General features: G+C 41.3%; 2 protein-coding genes across 6 annotated transcripts in view; one reads left to right on the top strand and one right to left on the bottom strand.

Moving 5' to 3' along the window:
- The window catches only part of atp2b3.L (ATPase, Ca++ transporting, plasma membrane 3 L homeolog), a 119,458-nt gene extending 106,254 nt beyond the window's left edge, over positions 1 to 13,204 (bottom strand). For 2 of the 5 annotated variants that reach the window (XM_041573164.1, XM_041573167.1), the window contains exon 1: positions 12,746 to 13,202. The gene's annotated coding sequence lies outside the window, so the exon portion shown is untranslated. Of the gene's footprint in view, positions 1 to 12,745 lie in introns of all 5 variants that reach the window. The other 3 variants (XM_041573168.1, XM_041573166.1, XM_041573165.1) reach the window with 3 other exon arrangements.
- The window catches only part of LOC108706216 (three prime repair exonuclease 2), a 200,435-nt gene that overhangs the window by 34,105 nt on the left and 152,412 nt on the right, over positions 1 to 13,918 (top strand). The gene's annotated exons all lie outside the window — the stretch shown is intronic.

Raw genomic sequence — 13,918 nt, 5'->3', positions numbered from 1 at the left:
AATACCAATTGCACAAGGGTTCACTTACTAATGCCATCTATTTAAATGGGTTGTTCACCTTTAAGTTAACTTTTCGTATGTTATAGATTGGCTAATTCCAAGCAACTTTTCAAATGGCCTTCATTTTTTTCTTTTTTATATTCTTTGAATTATCTGCCTTCTTCGGACTCTTTTCAGCTTTCAAATGACGGTTGCTGACCCCATCTAAGAAACAAATGCTCTGTGAGGCTACAAATGTATTGTTAGTGCTACTTTTTATTACTAGTGATGGGCGAATAAATTCGGCAGGCACGAATTCGCGGCAAATTCCCGTGTTTTGCTGCTGGCGAATAAATTCTCGACTCTCCGGTGAAAATTCGCCTACGGCAATTTCCGATTTTCATGATTTTTTCATGAAAACTTTCAAAATGCTCGATTTTTTTCGTTCGAATTGCTTGATTTTGCGTGAAAACGTCTGAATTTCACAAATTTTTCGTGAAAACGGCAGAATTTTTCATGAACTTTCAGTTTCCACAATTTTTTCAAAAAATTCACGAATTTTTCGGCAAAGCGAAACGGGAGAGATTTGCCCATAACTATTTATTACTCGTCTTTCTCTTCAGGCCCTCTCCTATTCATATTCCAGTTGCTATGGAAATGTGGACCCTAGCAACTGTTTTGTTGAAATTGCAAACTGGAGAGCTAATGAATAATACAGCTAAATAACCCAAAAACTTTCAATAATAAAAAATTGAAACCAATTTCGAAATATCACTCTCTACATCATGCTCAAAGTACATGGGAGAGGCCCTGATCCCAATTCGGGTTATTGTGGTCTGCACTGGGTTTAGCCCTGAAAATCTGACTTTTTCTGGGTTTTTGGGAAAAAACTCGAAATAATCACGCGATGCGGGGGGAAAACATAGAAATGAGTGCGATTCGAGTTGTCTCTCAATTTTATCGAATTTTTTCACGTTCTGATTTAATTGTCGTTTTTTATAAATGAATAAGCTAAAGCCAGGGATGGGAGTTTGGTCTAGCTTTTTTTATTTAATATTATGAGATAAAATTAGGATTTAAATAAATAACCCCCGTGCAAGTCATGCAATATAAATGTCCATGTGAAGTAGAATGCATCTACAGTTAAACTGCACTGGGATACTTTTAACATAGCCCTAATTATTTACATTTTTACAATACATGGAATTTCTAAATACTATAAGTGGAAAACAAGCCACGAGCATATAGGAAAGACATAAGGAGAGGCAGAAAATGGAAATGCCTTTGCTTTAGCACCTCCATATCTGGCAGCCGGCCCCAAACTCGGTGCCAAAATACAAGCCTGTTGTTATTGAGGAAGGCTTAGAAAGTATTTAAATAAAGCTATGTTTGAGTTGCCCTTTAATAGCAACAAAATCCAAGAGGAAGGCACCAGCTCACAGTTATTTAGGGTTTAATTGTGTTCCCCAGTTGTAGTATATACACGGTGTTGCGCTTGCATGAAATAGTAAAGTGAATTCTCCAGGCATTTCAGGGATTATCCTTAAATTCTTTTTTTGGGTTTTTAAAAAAAAAAGTGTCCGCTCTCCATATTTATACCATACCTCCCAACATTTTGGAAATAAAACATTTTGTTGCGCGTACTGCGGCGAATTCATTCGACCACGCCCCTTTTGTGGCCACACCCCCTAATTACCATGTTCATTTTATAAAATTTGGCAGGTCGTGAAAGTTTGAACATATTTCTGTGTTTTTTTTTCCAGTTATTAGTTTTGCCCTTTAAGCTGTGAGTCTAACTTTTCCCAAGGGACCTCCTTATCTAAATTGTTACAATTACTTATATGATTATCTCAAAATTATTACAAAAGTATCTTATCTGAACCTCATGACTGTTCTGGCTCTCTGCCAAAAGCCAATTAAGTTAGAAACATTGTATCTTTTTTTTTTAGCTGTTCAGTGCAGAGTACATTGGGACTTTCCAGTACAAACCCGTGCCTGCGGGTTCAGCTGTCCAAAGCGGGACTGTCCCACTGAAAAGGGGAAGGTATGTTTATACTAAGCTTCTATGCATTTTCTCCAAACATGCTACAGGGGAGCATAGATAGCCGCACTTCGTAATATCAAGCTTGAACACTAATGAAGCTCATTAGTAAATGCACCAAAAGGGTTTTTATCTCCATGGTCCCAGAATCCCCTGCTTTGTGGGGTCAGCGACCCCGGCAACCAAAAATTATAAAGAACAGAAAACTGTCAATTTTATATCTTATTCTTAATTATTAAAGGCTTTCCCTTGACTTTTTTCATCTCCTTCTATCTCGATTTTAAAACTGCTCCTTGGTTGCTGTGGTACACGCCTAGCGACCAAGTAATAGTTTGAATTCCAGTCTTAAAAGCTGCAGAATGAGAACTGTAAATAATTTAAAATAATGAAGACTAGTTGCAAAGCATCTTAGAATTCTGCTGTCTTGCATTTTAAATGACATCAGTCAGAGAGAGAGAGACATTCGCAAAGCTCCTATTCAAAATGCGTTTTTTCTGATGGCATTAAGCACCCTATTAATGTAATAACGCTCCATGCTTAACTCTATACAAAGTGTTGTTCAGTATGATGTTAGTCATAGCGGCTGGGGAGGAGGATTTTTTTTATTAGCTATAGCCCCCCTAAGGCCCCCCTAAGACTGCGGGGTCTGTTCCTCTCTAGTTACGCCACTGCATCCCCCCATGGCCCACTCCCATCCCTCAACTTGCACCTTGATTTTTCTTGTAGATGGCATCTGCCATGGGTAGGGTTGTCACCTTTTCTGGAAAAGATTACCGGCTGGTGAGGGATGGGCACAAAAGGGGGAGGTCTGTGACACAAAAGGGGCGGAGCAACAACATGATGTCCAGAAGACTGAAAAAACGGTAAGTTCTGAGCGAATTGGGGGCGGGCCAAGGGCTTTTTTTCAAGGGTATTACAAATTACCAGCAACTACATTGCCAGTAAACTTGTAATACCGGCCCACCTTGGCAGGTGCTTTACAATACCGGCTGGGTGGCAACCCTAGCCATGGGACACCTGATGGAAGCCCTGGTCACCAGGCATAGCCAGCCTCCTCTACCCTCCCTATCTGTAACATTCCCTTTTTGAGGAAGGGGCATATGCAATTGGATGTGGTTTCTGAAGATGCATGTTCTGGGCAGGTGTGGGATAGTATTAGAAACACTCAGGGTTGTACTGGGTCGGCGGGACACCAGGAAAAAACCACTGGTTCTTGTGGGCCCCGCCAGGGCAGGGGACCCTAAGACAGCAGCCTTTGTGGCCCCCAGTCCGACTCTGGAAATACTTCTTTTGAGGACAAGTTATGTTTTTAAATTGTGTTGTTGACTATGGGCAGGCCTGGATATGTGGAAAGGCCACCAAGACCCGGGCCTAGGGTGGCTCCCACATTAGTTGAAAAACGCTGGGGATGTGCAGGTGATACAATAGTTTTTAAAATTTACAATGCCCCAATCCCCATTGCTCGGTCCTGATGATGAATATTTCCTTGAATAAAAGGGAGGGGACGGGTGAAAAAAGTCAGCTGACCTAGGGGACCCCCCTATGTAAATCCAGCCCTGACTATGGGTGGTGCCATGTTATCCTCCACCAAGCCGGTTAAACCAGCATGTTATTGCACTTTACATTTGTTTTACCGACACAGAAACTTGTCTTGAGCCATTTTCTATTGCTGCAGCGGTAATGATACCCCTCTGTACTTGTTTTCCTTATTTATGGGTACCAAGAGAGTCTGTGTCAGGGACAAGTCACTGAAACCATCCTGTTAATAATTTAATCTTATTACACAGTCACAGGGGTATTGATTCAATAACGTCCCCGTAGACAGACGGCCACAGCGTGGAAGCAGAGTCTATGAGGAAGATGTGCAAGCTCCAGTGAGTCTGAGCAATCTACTCGTCTCTTCAGACTCCCGTTTCCGATCGGTGGAGTTTATTGGGATATTATTAAATGTGTATTTTCCTTGTTTAAGGCCTTATTAATTCTTGTTGAGATGAACAAGACATCAGTCCTATAGCGCTGGCTTTCCCACCAATGGATATGCTGTATATTGCTTTTCCCATTGAGCTCATGGTCTGAGACCTGTTTTTCTCAACAGAGTGAATCAAGGAAAGGCCTCCTTCATTTTTTTTTTTACTTGCCCTTTCATTAACTGCATGGACTTACTGTGACCAACCATGTAGTCCTCCAGCTTTCTCAGCTTTTTGAATGGCAAATCCTAGCATGCTTAGCAGGCACTGATTAGTATGCTGTAGTTCTCATGGGCCATGATTTCATATCACTGACTTGGAGGCCTTTATTATCATTGTAGGTCCAGGACCTCTTTGTGAACATCTACCAAATGATCAGTTTTGCCCACTACCTGGTTTCCCAACTCGGGCAATGACGTCTTATTTGGCAACATTGATTGGAAGTAGACTAGAAATGTTGTACATTATGTTTTGTGCTTCTGTACCAGCCCAAAGCAACCACAGCCCTTTAGCAGTAAAGATCTATGTCTCCAAAGATGCCCCAGTAGCTCCCCATCTTCTTTTCTGCTGATTCACTGCACATGCTCTGTGCTGCTGTCACTTACTGAGGTTAGGGACCCACTCACAATATACAGTACACATAGAATAGAAATGTCACAATATAAGGCTGATTAGTAATTAATACAGATAATTACTACATGGCAGCACAGAAACCAGTACAATTAACATCAGAATTTAATAATCAGCCCTGTAGCATCAGCTTATATTACAAGGGAACCTCATTTTCTGCTGGATAATTAGTGACGAGCCCTAAGCTTAGCTTCTCAACAGCTGCTCAGAGCCCACTGAGCATGTGAGTGTCACAGACACTTTCCAAGATGGTGACCCCCTGTGACAAGTTTAAAGTCCTGGATCATTGCTGCTATTGACAAGCTCAAACTTTAGGCTGGTGCAATAAGTTCAGCATATAAAAGATGGCATTTTTAGCCATATTCATTTTTAGGGTTTAGTTCTCCTTTGATGAGTGAATCTTCCAACAACAAAAAAAGTATCACCCCAAATCTCTCACTCATTGGCCTTCTTTGACCATTTGCTTCATAAGGCACTCTATGGAAAAAGATGGAATGCACAATTGGGCATCAGTTTTAAGTTATAAATGGCTATATTAAAGGGGAACTAAAGGTTAACAAAGGAGTAGGTTAGAAATATCCATTCCTTTTATGTCTTGGGCTAGCATAGCCTTTGAGCATTGAAGATTTGTGCCTCCAAAGATGCCCCCAGTAACTCCCTATCTGCTGCCACTTACCTTAGCTTAGGAACCCAACTACAATATACAGAATAATATGAGCCTTACAATACAAGACCAACCAGCCTGAAGCTTAATAATTCTGGCGCGTGTAGTGCGGCAATTTTTTTTGACCACGCCCATGTGGCCACACCCCCATAAAACATGTCCATTTTACAAGCTTCGGCAGGTTATGGAAAGTCTGAACACATGTCTGAGGGGTTTTGCCCTTTAAAGTCTCAGCTTATCTTAAATAAATTATAATTGTATCTTTGCTTATCCGAAATAGTTACACGTGTATCTAAGTGCAGGTGCTGAGTGTTCTGTGTTTCTCTGTGAAAAAGCCTCTTGTTTAATTACGTTTTAGAAGCGCTGTATCTTTCTCTCAAGACATATCACATAAGAAACGTCGATGCTGTCAAAATTAGCACTTTCCCGCAAAAAACAGGATAGTTGGGAGGTATGCCCTTAGCTTACCTTCTCTGCAGCCCTGAGCACTCTGAGCATGTGCAGTGCCACTGACACTCAAAAGGTGGGTTAACAGATTTTATTTACCCACTTCATAACTGCCTCCCTTACAATGTGACCCCTTGCTCATCTGCTCAGCAATATGCTATTATCATCACCCAATTGTCTACTGCTCATTTATATGCCTTCCTAGAGCTAAATATATTTATTTGTGAGCCCTTCCCTTTGTTCTTATTCTTTCTCAGGCTTCCTGTTTACGAATAATATGAGTCTGAAGCTTGCAGTGTGAAAGATACAGGGAGTAAGTGCGTGGGCCTAGCGACAAACGCTCATCACATTTTCCATTTGCTCCATTTAAAGGAATAAATGCAGTACAGGTATGGGATCCGTTATCTGGAAACCAGAAAGCTCAGAGTTACGGGAAGGCTGTCATTCAATGACTACAATTTTTAAAAATTCTTTCCCTTTTCTCTGTAATAATAAAACAGTGCCTTGTACTTGACCCTAACTAAAATATTATTAATCCTTATAGGAGGCAAACCAATTGGGCTTATTTAATGTTTAAATAATTTTTTAGCTTTAAGATATGGAGATCTAAATTACAGAAAGACCCCTTATCCAGAAAAGCCCAGGTCCCCAGCATTCTGGATAATAGGTCCTATACCTGTGCCAGTAATGAGAAAAAAGCTGTATTAAAAGCTGCAATTCAACCAGCTGTTTATGTATCATTTATAAGAGGCATCACTGATGCATAAATCAGTGAGATGTAGGGGAACAGACACTTAGACATTCTATTATCAGTATCTGAGTTGTCATGCCGGAGGGCCGCCGGCTAGATTCCAACACATGCTGTTTTTAATTAGCCCTTGGCCTTTAGAAGAGCTCAGTGGCATTACATCTGATTCATTACATTATTTTTTAATAAGGCTGACCTACCAGCATCTTGTTATACACTATAGCTCACCTTAACAATGAGCTCTTAAAGGGGTACTGACCGTATAAATTAAGTAGCTGCGATGTCATCCTGCAGACTGGCAAATAATTCTGATTATTAAAATTGATTTCCTTTTTCTCTGTAATAAAAAAACAGTAGCTTGTACTTGATCCCATAATTAAGCCTCATTGGTCGTAAAACAATCTCCCTTCCTGTTTCCTTACGAGTCATTCAGACAAGCAAGTTAGGTAGCACCTTGGGTACAGGGTACAGGACATGGCTGCTCTTTGTGCAAATGGTAAGTAGCAGCTCTAAGGTGATTATCGTATTCACCTTAGGATTTACTTAACTTATGGCATCAACTGTAGGCACTGGCTTTAAAGGGCAACCGTTTGATTAGCCATTATAGATTCTGAAGTAGACAAAAGGGCCTTTAGACTAAAGAATGAATGTAATAAACGTACAATGTTAACTACTGGTCTTTAAACCCAAAGCAACCAATTAGCAGACCGCATTTACTGGTCAGGTGAAAACAAACATCTGATTGGTTGGTATGAGTTACTAGACCTGGGCAACGTTGCACCTTTGATCAACCCTAAAAATGGAAACCTTTATTGTGCAAGGGCTGTATATTCATTCTCCAATTAGTTACTAGCTTAGTTTCACTGTTTATTTATCATAAAACTCACGCTGAAAATATGGCATAAGTGAATTTATGACCAATTAACTTTTTTAATTAACTTTATAACGGATTCTGGACATAGTGGTTTAGTTACTTACTCAGCAGATTTCCCCCCTTGTTGTCACCCACAGCAACCAATTAGCAATTAGCTTAGATCTGTATAGTGCGGTTTGAGTAATGGAAGCAAATGTCTGATTGGTTGCAACTTGTTACGGCACTGGGGAGGTTGCAGAATAGAAGGCTTCAAATTAGCATATATCAATTCTACTTTACTGGGGTGAATTTACTAACACTGGGGATATCAATGCAGTCACCAATAAAAATTCTCTTGATTGCCTTAAAAATTCCAGCTTCGAAGTCTAAGAGTGGAAATGTGTTGGAGTGGTCTTTAAATTGTTGGGCTGCCCAGTGTACAATGGCCCTGGGCTCATACCGAAGGCCAGTTAGGGAGTGATTTGTGGGGAATCTCCTAGCTTCTCATGAAGGCTTAGCAAGAAGGACATGTAAAGTGGGACCAGAGAGTGAGAATGTGCTGCTCTATATATTATTGATTCTTTGCAGTGCCAAGTACTATTGGAGCCAAAGGCCATTCTGCCACCATTCCCCCACCCTAACTGCCACCTGTTCACGATCACTTGCAAACCAACTGCACTGGCACAAATGCTTCAGACACCTCTGCATTCCATCTTCTCAATGGGTTGTTTGCCCATTCATGTCTACCGTCCAACCCTCCACTAACTCACTGCCCATCTCCAAGTTGTTCCGCCCACCTCATTGATCCAAACCAGGCCTGGACTGCCAATCTCTGGGTTCTGGCAAATGCCAAAGGGGCTGCTATATGTTGTCATAGACACATGCTGTTTATTGGGCCTTTGTAGGCCGTTTGGACTTCTGTTTACCTAAAATGCCAGGGCCTATTTCAAATCTCAGTCCAGACTGTTCCCAGGCATCTGCCTCTTCTGCCTACCCCTAGTGCCAACCCTGGCGCTTGAATGTCCAATGCACTTATGTTTTGATCTATCGGTTACCTTGTTTTGGGGAGCAACACAAGCATGAAAAAAATGCCTGGGCTGCCAATTATTGGCTGTGATTGGCTATTGGTAGCCCTTATGTGGACGGGCAGCACCCAGGAGGTTCTGTGTAGCAGTACATCTTGGTTTTTATTCAACCAAAACTTGCTCCAAGCCACTGGAAGAAACATCCAAGGAGTTGGTGAGTAACATGTTGCTCATGAGCCACTGGTTGGGGATCACTGCTCTACGGGGTCTAGTTCTGCAACTGTCTAGTGTAGGGCTCCCCAACCTTTTTTACCTGTGAGCCACATTCAAATGTAAAAAGAGTTGGAGAGCAACACAAGCATGAAAAAGTCCCTGGGGATGCCAAATAAGGGCTGTAATTGGTTATTTGGTAGCCCCTATGTGGACTGGCAGCCTACAGGAGGTTCTACTTGGCACTATACTTAGTTCTTATGCAATTAAAACTTGCTTTCAAGCTTGGAATTCAAAAATAAGCCCCTGCTTTGAGGACCCAGAGAGCAACATCCAAGGGGTTGGAGAGCAACATGTTGCTCACGAACTACTGGTTGGGGATCACTGTAGGGCATTGGACAATACAATGGGCATCGATGCAGCTCTGTGTTTGTTTCTGGGTTTGCTTCTTTCTTGTTTGCTTATTTGTGGTGGTCATCTGTGCTAAGCCAACTAAATGAGCCAGAAAAGGGAACTGCCTATACCTAATGAGGGCATCAGATCAGATGTTCACAACACACTGGTTAGCCACCTAACAGAAATAGCAACTAAGTAGGGCACCCTTTAGCTGTGACGATTTTCTCCTGATTCACAGCACATGCTCTGGGGCTGCCCTCTGGGAGCTCAGGGACTCACAATATACACTAAATATACAATAATGATTCATTGTTCATTATCATTATAGGGCAGCTGAACTTCTGGGCTGGCGAAGTTTGTTTAGTAGATAAATAAAGTAAAGTTAGTGATAAAGTAGAGAATACAGCTCTTTTTAGAATTTAGAACTCCTTGCCAAGGAAATAGCTGATATCGTTTTCTGCCAAATTCCAGACCTAAGCATTCATATTACATGTTCCTTCCATTGAGCCCTAATGCATGTAGTCCCATGCCTTTTCACCCCCCCACCCATGTCTATTAGGCAAATGAATTAGTCAGATACATTATTCATGTTATGTTAAGTGATCCCGTTTCATTGTTCAATTAAATGTAAAATTGCCATAGTCTAAAGTGAATGTGTATATATAGATAATGGACAAAGAATTATTGTGTGCCCAGAACATTCCATCTCTGTATATTTGCATTTATACATATGGATGAGAGGTGTCTTATTGTTCCATTAGACTGTACAGTGGGTAAAAGTAATGGTTAGCCTAGAACAACTCTTTTCTGTATGTTTGTATTTATACATATGGGTTGGTGCTGCCATATTTATTCCCTTACATAGTACAGTATTGAGGGTACAGGTATGGGACCTGTTATCCAGAATACTTGGGACCTGTGGTTTACTGGATAATGGATCTTTCTGTAATTTGGATCTTCATAGATGTTATCCAGATAGCTTGGGACCTGTGGTTTAGCAGATAATGGATCTTCCTGTAATTTGGATCTTCATAGATTGTCTACTAGAAAATCATGTAAACATTAAAAAAACCTAATAGGCTGGTTTTGCTTCCAATAAAGATTTATTATATCTTAGTTGGGATCAAGTACAAGATAATGTTTTATTATTACAGAGAAAATTTGGATTATAATGAATAATTATAATGGAGTCTATGGGAGACGGCCATTCTGTAATTTGGAGCTTTCTGGATAATGGGTTTCCGGATAACGCATCCCATGCCAGTGTAACGTATTGTGTGCCCAGAACATTCCTTCTCTGTCTATTTGTATTTATACTGTACATATGGGTAGCAGTTGCCATATTGTTTCCCTTACAGGAGTACAGTACATTTCTTCCCTGTATATTTGTATTTATACATATGGGTGCTGCCTTATTGTTCCATTAGACAGTACAGGGTATGTGGGTATAGTTTGTTGTTTGCCCAGAACATTCCTTCTGGTTCCGCCTATATATTATGCATAATAGATTTCCCTGATTTTACATTTTCCTGGATTTTAAAACATTTTTTTCTGGTCCCCTGAAAAAACGTAAAATGGGGGTTCTTTTGTGTGTGTGTGTGTGTATATATATATATATATATATATATATATATATATATATATATATATATATATATATATATATATATATATATATATATATATTATATATTTATAGGTACTGCCTTATTGTACCATTAAACATTACAGTATGAGGGTATAGTTGTTTGCCCAGAACATTGCTTTTCTGTATTTTTATTTTTACACATATGGGTGAGCGCTGCCTTATGGGTTCCCTTATTACAGTACAAGGGGAAGACATTTGTCTTTGTATGTTCTTATTCATATATTTCGGTGCTAGCTGCCATATTGTTTTCCTTCTCCAGTGCAGAGATTCTATGCAATGTCATGGAGAGTATTGCTAAAGCAAGCACAATATCAGCTCTTCCACTTCTATGAATACGATGCAGAAATACAATTAGTTTTATTACAGAGCAGTGTACTGGAGTGGTTTTTGTATAGTTTCTCACTTCCCCTGTAGACTATCATTAGGATACATAGCATGCCTAATGCATTATGTAGGTGCCAGGTTGGCTCCATCTGCATGGGCAAGGGATAGTCTGGCTCCTGTTCTTGCATTCAGAATCATTATGTTCTATGCTCACCAGACGTGGGCTTACCCAAGAAAAACCCAAAAACAGTTGCCTATATCACATCTGCAACTTTTTCATGACAGAAGGCTTCCGCGACATTTTTACCGATACCATATTTCTTCTAATGACCGACATTTGTCACTTTCTAGGGAAAAAACATTGTGCAACACAGGAGACTGTGAGACTCAGGAGGAGGAGTAGTATAGATCTGACCTCCTGATACTCCATTGATCTCATTATTGAGATGCTAATAACATTGGGAAGGTCACGGGGAAGAAGAAAAAAAAATCACTATTAACCAGTCTTGCTCCTACTGATGTCGTTCTTCCTCTGAGCTGCACTGGAGGTGTACGACTGCCTAATACATTACAGGAGTATGGCTATTATTCATAGAGTGCGGCCTATACGCAAACCAGAGGTGTGAATGAGAATACAAAGTCATGGATGTTGCTGTGCAAGCATGGAGCATGCAGGTAGCCCCCCAGGTAGGGTTGGCACCTTTTCTGGAAAAAAAAATACCTTATATACCTTCCTATATATTTATCTTTTTTCCTTATTAATAACATTGGGATCAACCATCATTTTTACCGGCCAGGCAAGTAAAAAACCCGGCCAGGTGGCAACCCTACTCCAAGGAAATGTCACCCCTAAGCACTTTTGCCGTAAGTGAATATCCAGGCCCTGTTTAGCGGCACCAGACCTCCCCCCTTCTTTTTTTTTTTTTTTTAACCTCCTCTTCTCTCCGTCATCCTAATTAAGGGCTGCTGATACCCCTCTGTCACTCCGTGAGATCCACCAATCAGGGCTGCTCTCTGTGTTAAAAAATCCCTCCCACTACCCTGCAGTTGAATAAAAAAGGGGGAAGAAAAAGCGACATTGCAATGCACCAATACATCAGCCGGGGTGCATATATGTGACTGGTGCTAATGTGAATTATTCAACGTTATTCCCATGTGCCCAGCCCAGTCTCCTACCCGGCGGTAAGGGCAAGTAGATCTTTATTGACTCTGCACTTGCATATACATATACAGACCTTTTTTACCGGAATACATGCTCAAGGTGATTTGGGAGTCTGGAAGAAAAATAAACTGTCTATAGAGCTCCTGCCTCTGCATTAGTTAGGGAGGAGAGTCACCCTCCCTCTCTATCCTAATTCAGGCACATAGGACTGCAGGTGCCTATTCTGCATGTAGCTATTCTGCACTTTCAGAGGCTCAATATCATAATGTCCCAATAACCTGTCTGGGTGAAATATCTTACGGTGGTGGTGCCCCTTAAAAATAATGTTAGTGCTGAATATATGCCACACTCCCTAACCCTCCTCCCTTCTCCAAATCTTCGAGATACAAGGCTGTGTGTCCTACCCAGGAACTATCCAGCCTCTTGCTATATCTCGTATCCTTCACCCTGGACCCCCGGGCCATTATTGATGCTCCTGTTGCAGAGAAAGAAGGAAACAGTATGTACAGCCATATGCCTCTTCTATAAGGGTATGCCAATCAAAGACTCGTTTGCCCCCTCGCCATGCAAGCCCTCTCCGATGCATTTGACACACAATAACGAATAATGAAGCAGCCTGAATACAAAGTAAGATTAAAAATATTCACTTACCAGGCCATGATAGAAGGATAGAGGGGGAGAAGACTGGAAAATCCAGAGGGGCTCTTCTTTTTTTGTTTTTCTGCTGTTTTTTGTTTTGTTTTTTAAATAACGGAAGAAAATGAAAAAAAAGCTGGGAAATTATAGAAAAATTGGTTCCAGCAGCTGACACTGGAGGACTACATGCCTCATGGATGGAGCCAGAACTCTGTGCCGTGGACCATCTGCAGACTTCAGCATCCCATGAGCACTGAAAAGGAAAGGGGTCTGGGGGGGAGGGAGGCCAGGAAGATCTGATTTAATGCCTATTCCCAGGGAGTCAAGCTGTTTAGCAAAACAAGGCCAGCAGCCATTTGTTTCCCATCATTATTACAGTGCACAATTACCAAATAAAACCAGCTTACAGTGGCGAGGGGAAGGGATAGATTTCTCTCGGCTCCCCTATGTATGGAAATGGTATGTTCCAAGCCCACTCTTAACAGGGAAGGCTCAGCCGTTATCACTGATGCTACCTGCAGTTCTTTTTTTTTTTCCCTTCTGCAGCCGGCAGCGTTAATATCCCCTTTAACTTAATTCCTTATAGTATTATTAATTAAAAAGAGAAAAGAGATCTGAGAATGAAGGCAAAGGCGAGCCAACCCTATGCTAGGTTTGTTATGCTAAAGAGAATCTGGTGCTGGGAGGACAAATTGACCCTTTTAAGCAGAGAGACGTAGCAATGCAACGACATTGGAAAAAAGGCTGCTTCAAAGACCAGAGGCAAGAAAGGAGAAAAGAATGGAACCCACAATGTGTGCCAGGGAACTTGTTTTGGGGCAGAGCCTGTATAACCTTGAGCAGGTCATTGGCACTGTGCAAGGCACAAACAGGCAGTAGGGTAGGGGCAGCATGCACCTTTATTATGGACAACCACACGAATTACAAATGAGTGTTTTATTCTCACTCCTCTGGTATGCAAGAGGTTAAAACAGTTGCACTTTGAAATACTCCTTAGACCTGCTTGTTGAAAGGTGCCAACTCCTTATGTGTCTCCCACCTCCAAACAGGCAGGCTGTGTCCTCACGGTGTGTGCAAAAGGACATTGCCCTTGACAACGTCCTTCAGAATTCAGCTCCACTATCCATGTGCGACCGATTCATTCATAAAGACCTAACGCAGGGATTCAGCCTGACTCGAGTGCTACAG

This window comes from Xenopus laevis, chromosome 8L (assembly GCF_017654675.1).
Source record: "Xenopus laevis strain J_2021 chromosome 8L, Xenopus_laevis_v10.1, whole genome shotgun sequence".
In the NCBI taxonomy this organism is placed as follows: domain Eukaryota; kingdom Metazoa; phylum Chordata; class Amphibia; order Anura; family Pipidae; genus Xenopus; species Xenopus laevis.
Note: the sequence above shows the minus strand (reverse complement) of the source record. Positions and strands in the feature narration are given on the sequence as shown.